General features: G+C 43.8%; 1 protein-coding gene across 4 annotated transcripts in view; it reads right to left on the bottom strand.

Moving 5' to 3' along the window:
- Positions 1-24,740, bottom strand: part of LOC144761534 (uncharacterized) — a 292,792-nt gene extending 268,052 nt beyond the window's left edge. For all 4 annotated transcript variants that reach the window (XR_013595769.1, XR_013595770.1, XM_078646851.1 and 1 more), the window contains exon 1: positions 24,473-24,740. The gene's annotated coding sequence lies outside the window, so the exon portion shown is untranslated. The remainder of the gene's footprint in view (positions 1-24,472) is intronic.
- Positions 24,741-25,259: the final 519 nt, after the last annotated feature.

Raw genomic sequence — 25,259 nt, 5'->3', positions numbered from 1 at the left:
ATCTTGCCAGACACGAGAAACACTCAATCTGGTGGGTGGTCCCACCACAGGTTTTGTGGTGCGGCAGCGGTGCGGCAGTGGGCTAACACAGTGTCACACCGCCAAACAAGGAATCAGGCCCTAAGTCTTCAATGCTCTGTCATTGAGTATTGCCAAGATAATAGTAAATAAATCAAGGGAACTGTCAACTTCCACCACTATTTTTATGTGAACTTGATGTTAAAATGAGGGATTCTGTAAATATTGAAACGGCAGCATGGTAATCAAAAATTCTAAGGTACTCCTCAGTGAAGTGGGTAATGGATTGATTGGAATGGACCCATTTCCCCATTAAATACAAGTCCTGAGTGAAAGACTGGGGCATTTTAAGGATATGTCTTCAACACCTGTTACTGTTCCCAGTCTACCTCATAATGTTGGTTGTTCAACAGTATCAAAACTGGATGATAAATCCATTAAAACAGCATAGCAGTTCTCCCTCCGTCAACAGTTATAATTGTTCATGACATTATGGATGGCAGTTTTAATACCATGCAAAGGACAGAACTTTAACTGGTAAATTGTCATCAATCAATTGTGATCACGATGGAACAGTGGAGGTCTAGCTATTATGCTTTCCAAAATTTGAATTACTATTGAGACACATACATCATATGTAGTTTCTAACTTGTGTCTCAGGTGTGGTAATCCTCTGCATTCCAAAGGAGCCAGATGCCCAGCAGGTAATGTAACTTGCAACTACTGCAAAAAAGTGGGCCATTTTGCCAAAATTTGTCTAAAAAGGATGAGAGAAAAGAAACCGGTTGTGTGTGTCATTGAGTCTGACTCATCTTCAGACATGGAAATAGTTTTTGTAGTCACGAATGGTAGTGACTATCTCGATGATCACGTTTCTCCACAAGTCGTGGTTGAAGGCGATCCTTCATCTTGTGTTGACCCTTGTGTCAATATTACTGTAGGAGGAAAGACTATTAAGTTATTAGTTGACTCTGGTGCCAAGATAACAATGATCAATCAAATGTTGTTTGAAAAGACAAGGAAAGGCTTGCAACCACTGTGTCCACCAGATCGCTCTCTTGTACCTTACAAAGGTTGCAAAATAGAACTATTGGGTTTCTTTGAAGAAGCTATGTGGGTTAAAGGCAGGAAAATCAAAGGAAAGATCTATGTAACAGTTAAGGGGCTGAATGTTTTAGATTGTTCCATCAAGGACTTTTTAGCATGATTCTCATATCAGGAGCAAAGGACCAAGTGATGGTGGTGGGGTGTGCTGATGATATTCAGGTTTTGAAAAATAATTTTCTGTCTGTTTTCAGCAATCAACTGGACAACATTCAAGATTTTAAGCACAGGATTATAGGAAATGAGAGAGCTATTCCAGTTAAACATAAGCTCAGAGGGGTGCCCTGCAGTGTGAGGGATGACCTTGAAAAGGAATGAATACAATTATGTGAGAAAGGTGTTATTGAATCTGCAGAGTCCTCTCTGTGGCTTTCTCCGTTGGTGGTTGCCAGGTATGATCAACTCAGGGGCTGTGTAGACTTAAGATCTCTTAGCAAGGAGATTTGGGTTGACTCACATCCTCTTCCCAAAGTCAATGATATGTTTGCAGCCACCAAGGGGGGCAGGTTTTTTTCTAAGCTCAAAACTAGCCAGTGCATACCACCAAGTGGAATTACATCCTAATTCCCGTCACCTCACCGCTTTTGTTTCACCTCTGGGTACCTTTCAATACGTTGTATGCCGTTTGGTTTAGCATCAACGGCATCGGTATTGCAGAGAGTCATGGGAAATATCCTTAAGGGGGTTGATGGAGTCCTGGTGTTCCAAGACGATATTTTGATTTTCGCTAATGATGGCAATTTACATGATGTTATTCTCCACAAGGTCCTAAGATTGTTTCAAGAGCATGGTATTGTGTTAAAAGCAGAGAAATGCAAATTTTTCTGTACAGAAGTGGAGTACTTGGGACATATACTCACAAAAGAAGGGGTTAGTCCCAGGCAGGGTCTACTTGGGGCCATTACTAATGCTCCTGCTATAACAGACAAGACTTAAGTCAAGTCCCTACTAGGTTTGTGTGAGTACTATTCCAGATTTATCCCTCATTATGCCACCATAGTCAGACCCAGCAGCAATCTTCTGAGAAAAGGGCTAACATTTGAATGGTGCAATGAGTGTGTGATGGCTCTTGGTCGATTCAAGTTGTTGTTGGGTGAGAGTACAGTTCTCAAAACCTTTGACCCCAGTTTATTGTGTTATCTCATAGTTGATGCCAGTCAAGTAGGGTTGGGGGCCACTCTGACCCAAGTGGAGGATGATGTTGGGAAAACCATTGAATTTGCTTCCAGAGTTTTGAGACCTGCCGAATTACAATATTCTGTGATTAAGAAAGAGCTTTCCCTTGTTCTTCGGCATTTGAAAAGTTTTGTCCGTACATCTGGGGAAAACGCTTTCTTCTGAAAACTGATCACTAACCTCTACTTAGTATTTTCGGTGGTAGCATGAGTAAATGCTGCATGCCAAGAATTTTGTGAATGGTCAGCAAAGTTTTACAATATCAATTCGATGTTGGACACATTTCCGGGAGGTAAGAAGGGGAGAGCAGATTTTCCTGCTGGAGTTGATGAAAATCAGGAGATTGCTTTTGGGGACCTTATTGATGAAGATTGTGAGGACTGTCTGGTTGCTGCTATGGAGATACCAGAATTGAGGTTTTGTTCGGAAGGTGAGTGGAGAGCTGCTTTTCGTGATGATAATGTTCTCCAAGACATTTGTACCCTAGCTAGGAAAGGGTGGCCTACAAGAAAGGTGGTGTCTCCCCTGTTATAGCCATTTTGGAAAGTAAATAGTGAGAATTCTTTGGAAGATAGTTTACTTTTACGTGGTGATAAGCTCATTCCACACCTGTTTTCAGGAGACGTATTGTTGAGAGAGCCCATGAAGATCATTTAGGACCCAAAAAGAAAAATAGGAACGATGGACCCTTTCTACTAGCAGCACCTGATCTCTTATCCCCCCTGAACAGATGTAACTATCCCTTAAATTACAGTCGGGATTTGTGTGCACACTGTATGGCACCCACCGTTACTGTGCCTTTTCCCTAAGGAACTAAGTACCATTAAACATACACAAAGGTGCACCACACAATCGTATTGAGTACAATTATTTGTTAATAAAACAAGTGAGGATGATGTCTTTTCTTGTGTTTTCAATCTTTATTTTCCAACATAAGCAGCAAACAGCCGACGCGTTTCGTCCCTATGGGACTTCTTCAGGGCTTATGAGTTGAAAATTAATCCTTCCAATTAGTATCTTCAAAGTGGGAAATCCATATGGAGCCTTTCAAAGGGCGATAACCCCAGAAGTCATGTGTGCCTGTATTTGTAAAGGCCTAGGCTAGGTCTTCTTTTCTGCATCCACCAAATCAAAAGGAGGCGGGAAAAGAAAATTTGTATGTTAGTGATAGAGATTAGAAGATGTTGAAGATATCCACGCCATAGAAACTAACATCTATTATGGTTTTTACTATTTCCTGGCCCCGTAATGTGTGAGGACCATGCGAACTTTTATGTGGGCGCTGTGATACCAGCAGGTCGATCGTGATACATCGACCTGTACACATCCACATCGAATTCGCCTCCGCCGAGTTCCGAGAACCGAACAGCCTAGCTAGGAAAGGGTGGCCTACAAGAAAGGTGGTGTCTCCCCTGTTATAGCCATTTTGGAAAGTAAATAGTGAGAATTCTTTGGAAGATAGTTTACTTTTACGTGGTGATAAGCTCATTCCGCACCTGTTTTCAGGAGACGTATTGTTGAGAGAGCCCATGAAAATCATTTAGGACCCACACTCACTAAAAGTTGTGTTCGAGACACCTTTTGGTGGCCTGGTATGTATTCGTAGATTGATGATGTGGTTGTTAATTGTTGTGTGTGCAGTTCTGCTGACAAGACCCTTAAGGTTGCTGTGCCTCCCTTATTGTCAATCGAATGTCCACATGGTCCTTAGGTTATGCTTGATGTGGATATCATGGGACCGTATGAGATGCTCACAGGAAGGTCCAAGTATGTCTTGGTTCTTATGGATTATGCCTCCAAATGGCCGGAGATTAAATTAGTCAGAGATCCCAACACCAAATGGATTATTGACTTTTTGAGTGATGTTTGATCAAGAGGAGTTCCCGAAGTTTTGGTTTCCGACAATGGGAGACAATTTGTCAGTACTGTGTTTCAGTCTTTTCTTTTGTGTGTTTCAGGCATCAGGCATCTGAAAAGTTCCTTGTACAATCCTCAAACAACAGCTTTGTTGAGAGGTTGAACCAAGTGGTAGGGGAATGTGTGAAGGGTGCTAAAGCAGGCAATCATGATGTGAACAATGCTCTAAATAGTATGATTTGGTTTTATAGGACCACACCCCAATCTTCCACGAAAATCTCACCTTTCGAACTCATGAGAGGCAGGAAGGCCAATACCTCCTTCAGACCCAGAAGGATGTTTAAGTGGGTACGGTCTGAGTCAGATCTTTCTAAGCTAATGTCTATTATCAAAGAGTATGTCTTATACAAAATCAATGGTACGATTCCAAAAAAGGTGTTAAGACTCCTCCTCTAAAGATTGGTGATATCATTAGAATAAGAACGTTGATTCATATCAAAAAGGAGGAAGAAAAATTGGCAATCCTGTCAAAGTTACCAAAATTATTGGTAATGCTGTACAAGTTGAGGGAGATCATTGGTGGAATCTGAGCAAAGTTGCTAAGGTTTGACAAAGTGGTTCTAGTCCTGTGTCTGTAAATGAGTACAGTGTTTCCGGCAATTCTGATCCTCAACAGGGTTATCTTAGGAGGCGTACCCATGTCATTGTTAAGCCTTTTACGTATAGAGAGTACGCTTTTCTCGTTTTGGTGCCTGTGCTATTACTCAATGCTTCTATTACACTGTTATTTTGTTTTTTGTTTTTGTTTTTTTCTAATTTAAGAAGGCGGCAAGATATGTAGTATGTTGTATTGGGATGAACTTTATTGTACTATGTTACTTTACTCCACTTGTTATTGTGGAATGGTTTATCTCTTTAGAATGTTTCTTGTTGCCAGGGGACATTAGAATATTCCAGGTGTTTTGTATTGAAGCTGTGCTGTTGGAGCTGGCTGCTGCCCTGCCAGCTCCTATCCATGTAGCCTTACAAGAAACACACCTTCAAGGTTCTACGTGTTTCTTGCCTCATCACTACAGGCACCATCTAGGTTTTATTCTTGAGGATCAATGTCTCTTGAATGACTGCAATTAAGCCTCATAAGTTGCAGAAGAATTTATTCAGAAGCCCAAACTTTGCTCATTCCACCTACCATTCTACACAATGGCTCAACTGTCAGCTTGCTAATCCTGACAACTCGGAAATAAACAGTAAAATCCATGTTGATAAGAGATAGCATATTAAGGAAGTGGAGAGAACATTTTGAAACTTCTTCGACCTTTACGGTACCTTATGTTTATTTTTATGTCTAGATGCTTGTAAAACACTCGAATGCCAAGGCGTCTTGGTGCTGAGGTGTGAGGGTAGTTAGAAGAAAAACTGGGGGCATAGTGGTAGCATAGCCTATGTAGTTGTAAAAAGCCAGGTTTTTAGGTTCTTTCTAAAACACTGGAGATTTGGCTGATGTCTCAGGGACAGAGGTAGTTTGTTCCAAAGCTTGGCCGCGCAGCATGTAATAGTTCGGCCACCCCATCTAGCTCGTTTTTACTTCACAGTTTCAATAAGGCCTTGACTAGCCGACCTGAGGGCCTGAGAGGGGACATATGGTGTGAACAGTTTTTGAAGGTCCGCTCACTCCCTCCGTTTATTGCCTTATAAGCTAAGGTTAAAGATTTGAAATCAATGCGCTGTCTAATGGGCAGCCAGTGAAGTGGTCTAATTCCTGCTGAGGTTGGCTGTCCTCGGTTTAACCCCAGGAGGAGTCTGGCTGCCGTGTTTTGCAAAGACTGCAGTTTTTGCAGTTGGAATTTGTCGATTCCTAAGAACAGTGCATTCGAGTAGTCCAGTTTTGACAGGAGTAAAGCTACTGTCACTGTTTTTTTAAGCTCTTTGGGTATAAATGGGAATATTTTTCTCAATGTCTTTAAAAGAAGGAAACAAGAGGAGATGAGATTATTTACCTGCGCACCAAAATTCAGCTTGTTGTCGAACATGATCCCCAAATTTCTGACCTTTTCCACAGGACGAGGACATTCTCCGGCCCCAGGTGGCCACCAGGTCTGGTTCCATAGAGGTGTGCCTGGTCCAAATTCCATCATTTCTGTCTTTTCAGTATTGATTTTTAGATAGTTCTGGTGCATCCAGGCCATAATGTTGGTAAGGCATGCATGGAACTTCATTGCTGTGGTCTCTGGTTGGTTGGTGATGGAAATTCTGAGCTGAGAGTCATCAGCATACAAGACCAATCCAAAGCCATGTCTCCTTACTACTTCGGCCAAACGAGTGACGTAAAGATTGAATAGGGTCGGAGATAAGGCAGATCCCTGCGGAACTCCACAGGGAAGATGAAAACTTTTAGACTGCATGCCATCCCAGAACAGCTGTTGCTCCCTTGCCTCCAAAAATGAGGACAGTAGGGACAGGGCGGTCCCTTCGACTCCTATATCCCTCAGCCTCTGTACAAAAACCGCATGGTTAACGGTATCAAAAGCAGCTGATAGGTCAAGGAGTACGAGGACCCCACTTCCCCCTGTGTCTACTGTTCTGCGGACCTCCTCAACAGCGACAATTAATGCCGATTCGGTCGAGTGGCACAGACGAAAGCCATGCTGGGATGGATCCAGCAGATTGTTTTCATCAAGATATTCTGTAAGCACTCTGTTAAGTTGTTTTTCTAGTACTTTTGTGGCAATAGGGAGACCGACTATGGGGCGGTAGTTCTTAGGTTCACTAGGATCTAGATTTGTTTTTTTTAGAAGGGGCGTGATCGTTGCCATTTTCCATGTTGCAGGATAGCAGCCTGTGGCCAGTACTTGGTTCATAATAGGGGTCAGATTTTTGCAGATCTTAAGAGCTAATCTCAGGTTAAAAAATAAAAAACAAATTAGGAATGATTGAAGGATACCCGTCAAAACAGAGTCCAAGCAGGAGATAATGAGACCCAGCCAGTGGAGTAGAAATAGTGATTGCAATAGAAAGCTGTCCAAGATAATGCCTAGTACGTTTTCATTAGGAAATGGGTCAAAACCGTCAAGCTAAAATGAATGTAATATAATTGGATCAAATCTGTATTGAGTCATGGGGCTGATCCAAAACACAAATGAGGACCTGGCCTTAAAACTAGAACCGCTACACGTAGACCTAATATCAATCGATAGCTGCCATAATATTATGTGCAGCTAAAGTGGTGTACTTTAAAATGTCTGTCTGAATAGGTCCCTGGTTCTGTGTGGAAATAATTAAAACATGTTCCCAAGGTGTGCAACCCCACGTGGACTGACCAAGAAAATTAATAATGCCAGTGAGTTCCAAATAGTGGTGGAAAAAATGTGAGAAGTTGTATGGAGTGCCTCACGGAAACAACACCATGGGAGTCTGACTGGTTGGTACTCACCAGTGGACTCAGGTTCTCATCATCAGCACATCCATACCATGAAAGAAAAAATGAACAAACAATGTATAATAGTGATAACAAAGTGCACCTGTGCAATAGTGTCAATGGTGAGTATACTAGTTGCGTGTACTAAAGTGGTACTGTGAACACTAAGACTGACCCCATAAAGAAGATCCTCTCATCTGGGGACCCCTTTATGTGTTAAAAACGAACTACAACCAACACTAGCTAGCCACCTTTATTCTCTGCTGTGGGTTTGCTCACATTAAAAGGACACTCTGTTGCCTCCTTGTATCATAGAGGGCCAACATGTTTCATTGCCGGTAGATTTAAGGGCAATTTCTTCAGGGCGTGGGTCACTCCTACCACTCTATTGTTCCTTCACATTCGTGTGTAAACCTGGGGAACAGATTTAAAATAGCAGACAACACAATTAGAATCACACACTGGTAACCCTCCTGTGGTACAGTTAAAATGCTGGACCATTGGACATTCAACCATATACACCATATTTACCGCTTGGGTGCTCACTCTAAGCATACCGGTGACCTCCTTTTCTTTAGTGTCACTATTGGGGTTCTTGCCCCTACTACTGTAGTTAGCCTGCCGGGAAGAAAGCATATATGTGTGAATTTCGGTTTTTCCATATCCAGAGTTTGTAAAATGACGCTGTTAAAAAAAACCCAGGGTAAACGTTTTTGCCTAGGACTGATTAGCCTGTGGAGCCTGGTAGGTCATTATCCCATATATCGCGCTCACTCAAAATGGTAAATGCATGAGTGTTCACCGACCCGTTATTCGAGCGGGCCTCCCTCATCTCCCCCCGTTATCTCCCAATGTCCCTGCGGGTTGATAGGCTGGGATATTGAAAGTTAAGGGATGAAGGCCGGTGATTCTGGCCGATAAAAATCCGTTAGTTTTTTATTATTCTATGAATTCACCACCGTTTACAAAATGTAGGTAACCCACCCCCTGCTCCTTACCCGGAGCTCACTGGTGCCGCACCTTCACTCGTCCACCATGTCGCGGCCGCTATTGCTTCTTTTTAACAGGCAATGCGGCGCGAGAATGTGGAGCTCGGCGCCGCCCCTGGGTGTTTACACGAAAGTCCCGCCTCTGGCTTCCTGTTAGCTGCCCGAAGTGGTTTCAAGACTAAAATGGGCGCCATATTGACGATGTAAAGAATAGCTGGTTGGTAATAGAGATTTATTGGCTCAACTGCATAACCCAGTTATTTTTAAAAACTAGGAAACCAGAACCTATTAATGTTCAGTCAGTTCTGACTGCCGTTGCGTTACCCCACGGTAAAACGTGTGCCCAGAGTAAAATATCGCCATACTGTGAATTTCACCTACGGAGTTGTTCTTACATGTTTACAAGCTAACACCACCATCCATAATCCCATACACTGCCCCTAGTTGGCTATCACTCATTACTATGTGTGTTGGAGTTTGTCTAATATGAAGATGGAAGCTGTCTTATGGGGGCCAAGGCTGGATATTGGTAAGTGGGCTATTCCTATGTGGGAAAATAGTTAATAACCAATTCGATTCTGTTAGATCTGGGGGTCTCTAGTTGGCAGAGGTAGGTACCACTGTCCAAATAGGGACCATTGCTTCTAGTCAGGGCAAGGAGATAACCCTCTGAGATAACCCCTGCTCACCCTCTAGGTAGCTTGGCACGAGCAGTCTAGGCTAATCAGAGGCAATGCGTAAAGTATTTGTACCAACACTCACAGTAACACAGTGAAAACACCAAAATAAAGGTATTTTAATCTAAACTACACAAGACCAAAACGACAAAAATCCAACATACACAGTTCAAGAATATGGTTTCAAACGAGTTCTTAAGGTTGCGTTAAAATTCTTTAGGTTGCGATAGAATTCTCTACGTTGCGATAGAATTCTCTACAGATGCGTGAAAAGTTCACAGTTGCGTCATGTTTTCTCACAGTACATTTTAGATGCAACAAAGTTCCAAAAGCAGAAGCTGGTGCGGTGGAAAACAAGCGATGCGTTGCTCCTGAGACCCTGGGGAGGCGATGCGACAGCCCCGCTGCAGCAGCGGGCGTGTTGCGACGAATCCGGTCTGTATGGGGAGGAAGGCCACTTGTATGGATTCCGGTGCGTAGGTTCCGTAGGAAGTCTGTTCTCGCAAAGGCACGATGCGACGATCTCGTGGAGGCTGCGACGATCTCCGGGGCGACGATGCGCGGTCCAGCAGTGATCCTCCCTCTCGCAGCTCCTCGATGCGATGGTTTTGCGACGATGCTCGCAGCGACGTGATGCGGTCCGCAAGCAAGCGGTGCGGCGATCTCACCCAGCGACGACAGGCTCTGCGATGATACTCGCAGCGATGTGCGATTCTCCCGCACCGGTCTGGTGCATCCCGCAAACGAAGGATGCGACGTCTCTGGCAGCGGCGTCAGGCGCTGCAACGATCTCGACCTCCGTAGCGGCGGGAAACTTCTCGCACTGTCGGGGATGCGCTCCGCAAGCGAGCGATGCGACACTTTTCAAGTTCAAAAGTCACTCAAGCTTAGTTTTAAGCTTCCCAGTTCAGGTACAACTTATGGTGACGCCACAACTAGATCAATAACTCAGGGAAGGACAAAACTCTCTCAGCAGAGTTCAGGGAAGCTGGGGGTGAAGTCCTTTTGTTCCTGGGACTTCAAAACAGGGAGCCAGCTCTTCTCAGGCCCTTGGAGATTCCTTCAAGACAGGGGACACAGCTCAGCAGCAAAGTCATTCCCCTCTCCTTGGCAGCAAAGCAACAGGTCAATCCAGCAGAGCAACAGCAGGACAGTCTTCCTTCTTCAGTTTCAGCTTTCTCCTTGGCAGAGGTTCCTTCTTGATTTCCAGGATGATATAATTTTCTGTTGTCAGGGGTCCTGTACTTATACCCCTAAAGTGTTTGTTCTCTTGGTACATTTGGGCCCTGAGCCCGGTCTGAACCAGTTCTGGGTGGATCCTGAGCACTTTGTTTTGCTGGCTGCATCTTTCCTTTCAGAGTGAGGGGCAGGGTCCTCAGCCGCCCAGCAGGGGGGTGGAGCCAGCATTGTGGAAGGCAGGCAAAGCCCTATTCAGCCCTGGTGCTAACTCCTCCCACCACTCCAGTTGCAATTGCAGTCATTCAGCCTAGTGCTGACTCATCCAGCCTCCTGGGGAATTCCCCAGCCCCTGTCACTCTCAAACCAGACAGTCAATACACAAACAGGCCCAGGCACACAGAAGGGTCAGACAAGAGAACAGCAACTTTCTAAAAGTGCTGTTCTCAAACACAGGATTTAAAAACAACCTTTCCTAAAATATGTGTTATTAAATCCTGAGTTCAGGGATACTAGATACTTATGTCCTATCTTGTTCCTATGGGAATAAATGCTGTTAACCACTGTAGCCAGCATCCCCCATGTTAACCTAGGAGCAAGATAGCCTTACAGTAGTGAAAAACGAAAATGGCTGCCATTCACTACCAGAGCATGTCACCTGCACTAGTACATGCTCTACCTTTTACCTACACTGCACCCTGCCCATGGGGGTACCTTGGGCCTTCCATAGGGGTGACTGATGTGCACAAAAAGGGAAGGGTTAGGCCTGGTCAGTGGGGACACTGACCAGGAGGACATGGCAGTTCTAAACTGCACACAGGCACTGCAGTGTCAGGCCTGAGACATCATTTTAGGGCTACTCCTGTGGGTGGCACAATCAGTGCTGCAGGCCCACTAGTAGCATTTGTTATCACCAGCCCTGGCACACCCAGTGCACTTTACTAGGGACTTCATGGTGATACAAATATGCCAAACATGTATATCCAATCAGAATAACAATTTACACAGAGAGCATATGCACTTTAGCACTGATTAGCAGTGGTAAAGTGCGCAGAGTCCTATTGCCAACAGCCGCGGGTCAGGAAAAATAAGGGAGGAAGAAGCAAAAAGTTTGAGGATGACCCTGCAAGAAGGGCCAGTTCCAACAGATTCCATTCAATGGTATCGTTGAGCCCCTCATTATCTGTACCCTCCTGGTAGATCCAACGTGCTTCCTTGGTGGCTAGTCTGGTATCCATGTTGAACTTGTCCCCAGTCACCTTTTCCAAAATGGTCCATTTGAAACTTTTGTAATGGTGGTCCTGTTGTACAAAATGTTGGACCAGTTTGGTTGTCAGTTTTCTGGCTTTAAAAGTACTGAGGTGTTCCTGCATTCTGATTTTTACTTTGCGAGTAGTGAGACCTATATAATGGAGTTGGCACGGACATGTAAGTCTGTATACAACGTTTGTTGTAATACAATTACTGAGACTGTTTAAGTACCAATTATTTCCATTATTCAGTGTCACCTCTTTCACTGGTTCGCTGAGTTCACATACCGAGCATTCCCCGCAAGGGTACTGCCCTTTAGGTAGATCCATATCTGTGCTGGTGATGGTAGGGCGCGTGTGGACCAGTTTATCACGAAGATTGCAGGAACGTTTTAAGGCAAATCTGGGGGGTGGCATTTTGATGCTGGCAGTGTCAAGAATATGCCAATGCTTCCTAATGATCCCCCTGATTTTGGTTGACAGAGGATCATAGGTAGTAACCACCGGGATGCATTTATTGGTGTCACGTTTATTCCTTTCCAGAAGGGCTAATCTGGGGGTGTTAATAGCTCTTTTTTTAGCCTGTTTGATCACTTTCTTAGGGTATGCCCGCTGCTCAAGTTTCACCGCCAAGTCATTTGATTGATCCACAAATTTTCGACCTCGGAACAGTTCCTGCGATAACGCAAGAATTGTCCCACCGGCAAGTTGTCACGGAGCGCACGGGGGTGAAATGAGTTGTAGTGCAACAGCGAATTTTTGTCTGTTGGCTTCTGATGAACAGTCGTCATGATTTTTTTCTCTTGTGCGTAAATATCCAAGTCTAGATAGACCGCCGTATCTTTGCTGTAAGTCCACGTATATTTAAGACATGGATCCAGATTATTGAGCCAGTTGATAAATTTCAGGAGGTCATCTTCGGAGCCACTCCAGATGCATAGAATGTCATCTATGAACCGCTTCCAGAGGCCAATGTTGGCCAGGAAGGGGTTCACAGCATCATAGACAAAGTGGGTTTCAAATTGCCCCACATAGATACAGCAGTATTTATAACAATTGGTTCCTTCGGGTGTTCAAAATTTCTTATATTCACTCATAACATATGTAGTGTGTATCTAACCCAAAATCAACAACCACATCCTCTATGTATTTATGCACTATTTTATAAATTGTAGTCACTCATAAATACTCTTTACAAATTGCAAACTAGACTGTACAACGAAGTGAAAGTGGAATAAGTGACTTTAAGTGCTCAGTGCTGGCGGCGCAGAAGTGATCAAATAATTATACATGTTTATATACAAGGGGGAAAAAAACACAAAACAGCAATTCAACTTGGTCTGTACTGTTTCAATTAAACCATCTGTATAATGCATAAATCAATATTAGATACAGGGTATTTGTATGACAGATCCAAACACTTGTCGACGTTTCGACCCTTTACAAGCGCACGTGGGGCGTCAAAATCGGGTCTTCATCAGGACTGGGGGAATTGGGACAGCCTAAATGATTTAAAAAAGAGGGGGTGGATTTAGTGGGTTGATGATCTGGCAATACGCTTCTAACATCTATACAAGCGATGCCTACACTCACCTTCATGTGAACTGAACCATGTTCAAGGTAGAGCTTCAAACTTTATTCACCTATTCTGAATAGAGAAGGACTTAATTAATGCCTTAATTCTGCAATTGGTCTGGGGACAGTTTAAATCAAACCAACTTCTCGTTTGTCTCTTACCTGTCGGCGTTGCAAGAATTGCTCCCCCGACGAATGTTCTATTTACCGGTTTGTTATTATCAAACCTTTCTCCTAACTGAAAGAATGGGGGACAGGAATTAGAGGTATATAACATTGTACCTCATACTCACGTATCCGCCTCACAAAGTGAAAAACGGAAGCTTTGTAACTCACCTGGGGATATAGGCGAGTGTTACACCCAGCGGTGATTTTTTGGATTGTTCAGGGTAAGGGTTATCAACTCGTGATTTCTTAAGTCTTGATCCCGCTGAAACCAGGATAAAATGGAATTCCTATTATTTATTGTATATTTACTCGTTATTCTACTAAAAGTGACCCCCGCCCAACAGCGCCCGGTCTCACCTTTAAAGGTTCGTCACATTGGACAAATGGATGCTTGTAGCCGAGGGAGACTTCGCTTCATACTCGGCGTAGCTCCAAACAGTGTTTGCACACGGAATGGCGGGTAATTAGTATTCGGCATCAGTAGTTACAAGGAGGAGCCTCGTCAGTTGCACGTCGCCTAGGCCTACGTCATTACGCCCATGGCGGGGTAGTCAAGGTTACCTGACGCTATGCGCGGCTCCGAAAGCGAGCAATCCGTGATAGTGCGGGATTCGGTTTCTTAACTCGCGCAATGCATATTTGGGCATTCAGAATTAATTCCGGTTTGGCAATATATACAATTTTTATGAACATAGAAACAATCATTGGCATATTTGAAGTGTTAAAATGTATGTAACGTACACATTCTCAAAGTTAAAATGTTATACATAAACTTGAAATGACAACAATATTCCATAGGCACAATTTACAAATGTGAGTAAACATATCACGTTACTCCACGGTTACTTGAAATAGGTTAGAGGGTCAGTACATCAGTCCCACCCTTATCTACTAACGTACCCATCGTGTTTGAGTCTGAGTAATCATGTCTAAAGTCGGCAAATTACATCCAATGCTTATCATAATTGGCCCATTTGCCTATTAGTTTCCTCAGTCTCATTCAATCCATTTCTCACTGAGTCTAATAAGTGTATCCAGCGACACTCCTTGTATTTCAGGGCATGGGACATTGAACCTCCCCTTGGGTTAGTGTGTATTTTTTCCAAGACCCACCACTTTATGCTCTGTGTACTGTGGTTGTTACTATGAAAATGTTCAACCAGTGGTGCTCCCTGTGTTTTACACCTCACCCTGCTCATGTGCTGTAAGATGCGTGTCTTTATTTTTTGTGTTGTTTGGCCCACGTATAGCTTGGTACATGGGCACTTTATTGCATAGATTAGATGGGTACTATTGCAATTACTGAAGTCCCGTAGTTTATAAGTCCTACCGGCATGGGTGAACTTATCTCCTTCTTGACAACTGTCACAAGCCTTACATGAACCACATTTGTAATGGCCAATAATGGGTGGTAAACTGAGCATACTCCGAAGATCCGGCTGTTTTTCTGATTCCAGAAATGCGTGTACCACCTCATCTCTCACATTTCTTCCTCTTTTGAACGCAAAGATCGGTTTCTCCACAGTTTTTAATTCACCTGCCACCAAGTTCCAGTATTTTGATATGATTTTCTTCACCTCATTACTTTTGGTGTTATAAGTAGTGACACACACAATGTTATTCGCATTCTCTTTTTTCTCCTTTACCTCCAATAAGCTTTCTCTAGGACTGTACCAAGCCCTTTTCTTCGCACGTTTCAGTAAACTGGACGGGTATCCCCTTTGTTTTAGACGAATGGTGAGTTCCTCAGCCTCGCGGAAGAAGTCCTTTCTTTGACTGCAATTTCTTCTGATTCGAAGGAACTGGCCCAGGGGGAGATTATCCCTTAAATTCCGTGGGTGATGAGATTTATACATCAGTAAGGTGTTTCTTTCCAAAGGTTTCCTATACAGGTCACAGTATAACTTGCCTTCCTCTGACTTAAAGGTAAGGTCCAGGAAGTTTATTGATACAGTACTACTTGACATTGTAAACTGTATATCCTGTCCTCTCTGATTTATCCATGTGAAGAAGTTTTCTAGTGTCGTCTTGTCCCCATTCCAGACCAATATGACATCATCTATATATCTTTTCCATACCTCGATGTTATTGAGGTATGGATTGGAGTCAGAGTACAGATGTTCTTCCTCGTATCGATCCATAAAGATATTCGCCAGGCTGGGGGCATATGTGGCTCCCATCGCCACTCCTTTGCATTGGAAATAGAATTGATTTTCAAAAACAAAAAAATTCTTTTGCATAGCTATTTCCAGTAGGCTGATTATAAATGATGTTGGAATCCAGTGTGGCCTTTCTCTTTGATCCAATACCTCCTTTGTTGTTTGAATCGCTTTATCTTGAGGGATCGAGGTATAGAGTGATGATACATCCAGCGTCATACTTCTTTGATAAAAACCCATATATCCCGAACTTTGCTGCAACCCCCTTCAAACCTCCCTCAGAGTTTACACCAGCGACCTTTATGATGAGTGAAAGAATTCTCGCCTTCGAAAAAATCGTACTGGAAGAGGTGACACAGTTATTCAAAGTTCATACATACATCCCTTACAACATCAGTATGGAAGAGCGTGTCGCCCTCTCAAGGCTGGGACACAATAAATCGATCGTAATTAAGGCGGCAGATAAGGGAGGAGCTGTGGTGGTACAGAATAAAGAAGACTACTCAAAGGAAATTAAGCAACAACTGGACGTAACACAAAGCTACCGACGTATCTCATATGATCCAACCAATGAGATAAAGGCACAAATACAGAACACCGTAGAAGACGCCAAGAAGGAAGGCTTTCTGAGTAATAAAGAATCGGAATTTCTGTACCAAAAAGAACCCAGAATACCAACATTCTATACGTTGCCTAAAGTGCACAAACGATTGGAAAATCCCCCGGGCCGACCGATCGTCTCGGGTTGCGGTTCAATATTGGAGCCGTTAAATCAATTTATTGACTATTTTCTGCAACCATTTGTGCCATTGACGAAATCCTATGTGCGAGATACCATGCACATTATCGAACTTTTAGAGGATTTTCCATTTGACCCAGAAAAGAATATAATGGTGACGCTGGATGTATCATCGCTCTATACCTCGATCCCTCAAGATAAAGCGATTCAAACAATAAAGGAGGTATTGGATCAAAGAGAAAGGCCACACTGGATTCCAACATCATTTATAATCAGCCTACTGGAAATAGCTATGCAAAAGAATTTTTTTGTTTTTGAAAATCAATTCTATTTCCAATGCAAAGGAGTGGCGATGGGAGCCACATATGCCCCCAGCCTGGCGAATATCTTTATGGATCGATACGAGGAAGAACATCTGTACTCTGACTCCAATCCATACCTCAATAACATCGAGGTATGGAAAAGATATATAGATGATGTCATATTGGTCTGGAATGGGGACAAGACGACACTAGAAAACTTCTTCACATGGATAAATCAGAGAGGACAGGATATACAGTTTACAATGTCAAGTAGTACTGTATCAATAAACTTCCTGGACCTTACCTTTAAGTCAGAGGAAGGCAAGTTATACTGTGACCTGTATAGGAAACCTTTGGAAAGAAACACCTTACTGATGTATAAATCTCATCACCCACGGAATTTAAGGGATAATCTCCCCCTGGGCCAGTTCCTTCGAATCAGAAGAAATTGCAGTCAAAGAAAGGACTTCTTCCGCGAGGCTGAGGAACTCACCATTCGTCTAAAACAAAGGGGATACCCGTCCAGTTTACTGAAACGTGCGAAGAAAAGGGCTTGGTACAGTCCTAGAGAAAGCTTATTGGAGGTAAAGGAGAAAAAAGAGAATGCGAATAACATTGTGTGTGTCACTACTTATAACACCAAAAGTAATGAGGTGAAGAAAATCATATCAAAATACTGGAACTTGGTGGCAGGTGAATTAAAAACTGTGGAGAAACCGATCTTTGCGTTCAAAAGAGGAAGAAATGTGAGAGATGAGGTGGTACACGCATTTCTGGAATCAGAAAAACAGCTGGATCTTCGGAGTATGCTCAGTTTACCACCCATTATTGGCCATTACAAATGTGGTTCATGTAAGGCTTGTGACAGTTGTCAAGAAGGAGATAAGTTCACCCATGCCGGTAGGACTTATAATCTACGGGACTTCAGTAATTGCAATAGTACCCATCTAATCTATGCAATAAAGTGCCCATGTACCAAGCTATACGTGGGCCAAACAACACAAAAAATAAAGACACGCATCTTACAGCACATGAGCAGGGTGAGGTGTAAAACACAGGGAGCACCACTGGTTGAACATTTTCATAGTAACAACCACAGTACACAGAGCATAAAGTGGTGGGTCTTGGAAAAAATACACACTAACCCAAGGGGAGGTTCAATGTCCCATGCCCTGAAATACAAGGAGTGTCGCTGGATACACTTATTAGACTCAGTGAGAAATGGATTGAATGAGACTGAGGAAACTAATAGGCAAATGGGCCAATTATGATAAGCATTGGATGTAATTTGCCGACTTTAGACATGATTACTCAGACTCAAACACGATGGGTACGTTAGTAGATAAGGGTGGGACTGATGTACTGACCCTCTAACCTATTTCAAGTAACCGTGGAGTAACGTGATATGTTTACTCACATTTGTAAATTGTGCCTATGGAATATTGTTGTCATTTCAAGTTTATGTATAACATTTTAACTTTGAGAATGTGTACGTTACATACATTTTAACACTTCAAATATGCCAATGATTGTTTCTATGTTCATAAAAATTGTATATATTGCCAAACCGGAATTAATTCTGAATGCCCAAATATGCATTGCGCGAGTTAAGAAACCGAATCCCGCACTATCACGGATTGCTCGCTTTCGGAGCCGCGCATAGCGTCAGGTAACCTTGACTACCCCGCCATGGGCGTAATGACGTAGGCCTAGGCGACGTGCAACTGACGAGGCTCCTCCTTGTAACTACTGACGCCGAATACTAATTACCCGCCATTCCGTGTGCAAACACTGTTTGGAGCTACGCCGAGTATGAAGCGAAGTCTCCCTCGGCTACAAGCATCCATTTGTCCAATGTGACGAACCTTTAAAGGTGAGACCGGGCGCTGTTGGGCGGGGGTCACTTTTAGTAGAATAACGAGTAAATATACAATAAATAATAGGAATTCCATTTTATCCTGGTTTCAGCGGGATCAAGACTTAAGAAATCACGAGTTGATAACCCTTACCCTGAACAATCCAAAAAATCACCGCTGGGTGTAACACTCGCCTATATCCCCAGGTGAGTTACAAAGCTTCCGTTTTTCACTTTGTGAGGCGGATACGTGAGTATGAGGTACAATGTTATATACCTCTAATTCCTGTCCCCCATTCTTTCAGTTAGGAGAAAGGTTTGATAATAACAAACCGGTAAATAGAACATTCGTCGGGGGAGCAATTCTTGCAACGCCGACAGGTAAGAGACAAACGAGAAGTTGGTTTGATTTAAACTGTCCCCAGACCAATTGCAGAATTAAGGCATTAATTAAGTCCTTCTCTATTCAGAATAGGTGAATAAAGTTTGAAGCTCTACCTTGAACATGGTTCAGTTCACATGAAGGTGAGTGTAGGCATCGCTTGTATAGATGTTAGAAGCGTATTGCCAGATCATCAACCCACTAAATCCACCCCCTCTTTTTTAAATCATTTAGGCTGTCCCAATTCCCCCAGTCCTGATGAAGACCCGATTTTGACGCCCCACGTGCGCTTGTAAAGGGTCGAAACGTCGACAAGTGTTTGGATCTGTCATACAAATACCCTGTATCTAATATTGATTTATGCATTATACAGATGGTTTAATTGAAACAGTACAGACCAAGTTGAATTGCTGTTTTGTGTTTTTTTCCCCCTTGTATATAAACATGTATAATTATTTGATCACTTCTGCGCCGCCAGCACTGAGCACTTAAAGTCACTTATTCCACTTTCACTTCGTTGTACAGTCTAGTTTGCAATTTGTAAAGAGTATTTATGAGTGACTACAATTTATAAAATAGTGCATAAATACATAGAGGATGTGGTTGTTGATTTTGGGTTAGATACACACTACATATGTTATGAGTGAATATAAGAAATTTTGAACACCCGAAGGAACCAATTGTTATAAATACTGATTTATTGCCCAGGTTCTTAGGGATACTGGGTCGACCCCATCGGAGATTTACCACATAGATACAGGCAAGACGTGGGGCAAAAGTTGCACCCATCAAAGTCCCCGAAACCTGTAAGTAGAGCTGATCCTTGTATGCAAAAAAAAAATTGTGTAAGTGCTAGCTCTGTGCACTGTAATACAAAGGTTTGGGGGACGTCATAGAACCATTTGCATTCCCCCAGGGCCCGTGCTGCTGCCACCAGCGTGGCTTCCTGTGGGATGCTGGTGTACAATGATTCGACGTCGATCGTGACCAAAGTTGTTGCTGATCAACAAGACTTCCTTTCTATATAGATTAAGCATAAGGCGGCTGCCGGACCCCCAAGGTTGAATTGATTGACGGTAGGAGCACAGTCATATAACATTTTTAATGGAAGTCGTTATTAAGTGAAGTTTTGGATGCATGAGAAACTGGTGGCACTCGTTATCTCTTATACTTCCTCTTCAGTGCTTGTACATCATTATAACATTTGGGCAAATCAACGGTCTACCAGCCTGCCTGTTAAATGGGACTTTTGCTGGACCACTCTGAAAGGAAAACCAGAGTAAATGCAGGTGCTGACATCCCTACTGTGTAGGTGAGAATTGTTTTGCTGAAAGTCCTTCAACCAGTATAGCAGAAGCACCTTTGGCAAGATGGATAATGCTGCCAGGAATGTTATAGAAGCCAGTTGCCATTATTTCTTGTTTAACTGAAATAAATTCCCAAAGCAGAGATTTCTTTGTGCAAACAAAAAATCAATGACCCTTTCATGCAGTGAATTGTCTCCCTCTACGTGAGGGCAATTGTTTTTCAAGCATGCGAAAAGAACAATTGATGGACAGAATCCAGAACAATGTCATACATTCACGCCACTACAGAGATCTGGGCCTAAATCCATTGTTTCTTTGCCCACCATGTCATTCCAGTTTGAACCCAGCCATATGCAAATCAGCCTTGACCCTGTGCTCAGTGGGAACAATCCAGTCCGAACTGCCAGGCCAGGTCCTCCCTGGACTGTTACTAAGCATCCTAGGACCAGTTTCGGGGTTTCACCCCTCATCAGACAGGATAGCTTGACTCCAGTGGCATGGAGAGCACGGGCCCCACATCTGGGCATACCCGTCCCTCTCGGGGTGACAAATGCAAAAGGAACAATTGATGGACAGAATGCAGAACAATGCCATACATTCACCCCAGGACAGAGATCTGGGCCTAAATCCATTGTTTTTTTGCTCACCATGCCATTCCAGTTTGAACCCAGCCGTATGCAAATCAGTCTTGACCATGTGCCCATTGGGAACTGTCCAGTCCGAACTGCCAGGCCAGGTCCTTCGTGGACTGGAACCAAGCTTCCTAGAACCGGTCTCGGGGTTTCACCCCTCATCAGCCAAATCTTCTACATATGTCACCCTAAGTGGGAAGAGTATGCCCAGACGTGGGTCCTCTGCTCACTACACCACTGGATTCAAGCTAGCCTGGCTGATAAAGGTTGATGACCTGAAACCGGTCCCAGGATGCTTGTTTCCGGTCCAGGGAGGACCTGGCTTGGAAGTTCTGTCTGGATTGTTCCCACAAGGAACAGGGTCAAGACTGATTTGCATATGGCTGGGTCCAAACTGGGGTGGTGTGGTGAGCAAAAGAATGATGAATTTAACCCAGATCCTTGTGACTGGGGGTGAATGTTTGCATTGTCTAGCATTCCGTCCATAAAGTGTTTCTTTTGCAAATGTCACCCTAAGAGGGAAGGGTATGCCCAGACGTGGGTCCCGTGCTCACTACACCACTGGATTCAAGCTAGCCTGGCTGATGGAGGATTATGCCCTGAAACGGGCCATTTCAGCACCAGCCTAGCGGCAGCATGTTGCACCATCTGCTGCCTGTGGGTAACCACCTTAGTGGTTCCCGCATACAGGCTGTTGCAGTAGTCGAGTCTCGACGTTACGAGAGCGACCGCTACCATTTTCCTTGCTGCCAAAGGCAGTTGGTCAAAGAATGTCCTTAGTCCTTTAATGACATTAAAGCATGTACCTGCTACTGATAGTGCCTGCTGTTTACACGACAGAGCGGTGTCAAATTTGATACCTAGGTTAAGTGCCGTACTGGTTGTATGCGGCGGTACCTCTGCATTTTCCAGCCACCATAAATTGGGGACAAAATCATTTTGGGGGCCCATTAACATGATTTCTGTTTTGCCCGTGTTACATTTCATATGGTTTTTTTCCCATCCAATCAAATGTGGCCGTCAGGCAACATTTGAGATTTTCTTCCCAGTCCTTGGTATCTTTGTCAAGGACTAGGATAAGCTGTGTATCGTCTGCGTACGCTACGTCTATGCTATAAGATGATATTAGCCTAATCAGAGGGGTGGTATGAATATTGAAAAGTGTCGGGCTTAGACTGGATCCTTGCGGGACTCCAGTCCTAAGTGTTTTTTCCTTTGAGCAGAAATCTCCTAGGGTGACTACTTGCCTCCTGTCACTTAGGAAGTTCTTAACCCAATCCAATACCATTCCTGTTATGCCAGATGTTGCTAGCCGGTCGATCAAGATGGTTTGTGAGACTGTGCAGTGCGGGCTGGACTGTTCCTACAAGACAAGGAACAAGGTCAAGACTGATTTGCACATGGCTGGGTCCAAACTGCGGTGGTGTGGTGAGCAAAAGAATGATGGATTTAACCCAGATCCTTGTGACTGGGGTGAATGTTTGCATTGCCCAGCATTCCGTCCATCATTTGTTTCATTTGCATATGTCACCCTTAGTGGGAAGGGTATGCCCAGACGTGGGTCCCGTGCTCACTACACCAATGGATTCAAGCTAGCCTGGCTGATGAAGGTTGATGCTCTGGAACCGGTGCCAGGATGCTTGTTTCCTAGCCAGGGAGGACCTGGCATGGCAGTTCTGGCTGACTGTTCCCACAAAGCAAAGGGTCAAGACTGATTTGCATATGGCTGGGTCCAAACTTGGGTAGTGTGGTGAACAAAAGAATAATGGATTTAACCAAGATCCTTGTGACTGGTGGTGAATGTTTGCATTGTCCAGCATTCCGTCCATCAATTGTTTCTTTTGCATATGTCACCCTAAGTGGGAAGGGTATGCCAACACATGGGTCCTGGCACACTACACCACTAGATTCAAGCTAGCCTGGCTGATGAAGGGTGGTGCCCTGAAACCGGTCCCAGGATGCTTGTTTCGGACCAGGGAGGACCTGCCATGGCAGTTCGGGCTGGACTGTTCTCACAAGGAAAAGGGGCAAGACGGATTTGCATATGGCTGGGTCCAAACTGGGGTGGTGTGGTGAGCTTTAGAATGATGGATTTAACCCAGATCCTTGAGCCTGGGTTGAATGTTTGCATTGTCCAGCATTCCGTCCATCAATTGTTTCTTTTGCAATTGTTTTGTTTTACAGCATGTGAGTGATCACTAAGCCTGTCATGGTGACCGCAGACAGAAAGCAATATTGAGAGGTCTGCCCTAAACAGACCCCCAGGATATAGCGGCATGGATTGGCAAATTTAGCGGCACAAAAATGAAAATTTAGCGGCACAAAAATGGAAATTTAGCGGCATTTAGCGGCATTTTATTTTGGGGTTTTTGCAACACCAAACACAGATATCTTACTGTTTGAGTTATGTGACAACATGGAGCTATGTACATTTTGTTTATTTACAATTCAGCCCATTTGTTTTAGTTAAAAGGCATGTTAATCTTGGCCACGTACGTTCAGTTCTTCCGAGCACTCCAAATCTCCCTCTGCTCTACCCCCCCGACTTACTGCCCTCCATTCTTTATTCCTACATCCACCCCCGCTCCATGCTCTCCCTCTCACGTTGAAACCCCCCCTGAACCCATCGAACAGCCTAACTTTGTAGAGTAAAGAAACTAGGACTGTACTAATTGCTGAGCATATATTAATTACATTTTTTTTTATAACAAAACGATGTCACTAATTTTTGTTTCTTTTGCAGGTGACTAGCTTGCAAGTAGGGAAAAAGCAACATTAATATCCACATTTACAAAAATCCTTTAGTCCTGGACACATACTTTTTCCTAAGCCTGGGTTTATGTTTTCCTTCATGCAAAACTATAAATAATTGTAAAAGGAGAGACAAGTGGTGGGACACGTCAGGACCGCACAGTTACCAGGTTTTAAAATATACAGAAACCAAGAAATGGATGTGTGGTATGAATCGTCCAACAGCCCTTGCAGAACTCTTGAGCACACAGAGTAGATCAGTGTATGCCTGTGATTGGAGGGTGTGCCTTTTGTAACATGCACACACCACTCTGCCCTTGCAACACAAGGCTGCTACCTCTCACATGTTTTTACCTTTGATACTTGCACAAGTGCCACCTTGCCCACGTAACGCTTGTTCCTGTGCCTGAGTGTCTAGCACTTATTGCAGTACTATACCTCAAATTATACTCTGTTTTCTCTTATAACTGCACACTTGTCACTTTCATCTCCTCTTGTGCACTTTTGACTACCTCATGCATTTTTGGTTGCTCACAATTTTTACTCAAGTATTTTGTTTGCTCACGATTGTCACTATTACCTTTACTACCTCATGTATTTTTGGTTGCTCACAGTTTTTACTACCTCATGTATTTTGTTTGCTCACAAATGTCACTATTACCTTATGTAAGTAACGTATGTTTTTGCAATCTGTTTTTTTGTAATGTTTCTCATTATGTTTCATCTCTGTTCCTAATGTGAAGCGCTCTGACGCCTTCAGGTAAAGTCCGCGCTATATAAAAATGCATAAATAAATAAATAATAAAAACTTTACCCAAGGCCGGGCGAGGCCTGCAATAACAGCTTTTCCCTCTCTCCTCTTCCACATCTCCATTGCCCCCCTCCCACCTGGGCAGCGCTTCTTAACGAAGCTGGTTTTAAACTTGCCTACGGACGGTACCTGTCAGTGTTCTGTTCGCCGCCGGCCGGCTTTCCTCCTGCTCCGACGAGTCCGAGTCTCTGAGGAATGAGGAAGAGTCTTCGTGTGCGTCGCTGCCCCTTAGTGCTCTCTCCCCCTCTTGCTGGTGTGGTGCTGGTCTTCTCCCTCTCTCGGCCGCCGTGGTCTTCTCCCTCTCTCGGCCGCGCGTCCTCGACCTCCTGGCTCCTTCTCTTCTCGCCGCAAATCAAATGGAAAATGGGTGCCTCGCTCCTCTTCGGCGGAAACGGCAAATTTCGCGGGCTTTATGCCAAATATCGCGGCATTTCCAGAGATCGCGCGATAAGCTGGAGGGTCTGCCTAAATACGGTGATCAGTCCAAAAGTCCGAAGCTTGTGGCCAGGTGGTAGCTGCCAGCACCGGCACTCGTGATTTAGTCATAGGGAAAACAGCACTTTCCCCACCGTCTCATAATGAGGCAGGGAAACTCCAAGTTTAGTGTAGTTATTTTGTGTTAGCTGATTTTAACATTTCCTGGTTTTGAACAAATAACTCTTTTCACTATCTCAGATTATCCTGAAATTCAGACTTCTTTTCCAATTAATTTTCTAACCCTCCCAGAATAACGCAATGAGTGGTTCTAAAATATGGTGGGAAGGGTCTGGCTTAAATTATCATGCATTAAACAAGGCTTTTCATAGCCTCATAGATATGGTGTAAGGCAACGCAGCAGAAGTTGATGCGTTGCCTCACAGTGCGATGGGGAGGTGGGCTATTGTGGGTGTCCTACATAACACAGATGTCATTTAAC

This window comes from Lissotriton helveticus, chromosome 6 (assembly GCF_964261635.1).
Source record: "Lissotriton helveticus chromosome 6, aLisHel1.1, whole genome shotgun sequence".
NCBI lineage: Eukaryota > Metazoa > Chordata > Amphibia > Caudata > Salamandridae > Lissotriton > Lissotriton helveticus.
This window is presented reverse-complemented; position numbering and strand designations above follow the sequence as displayed.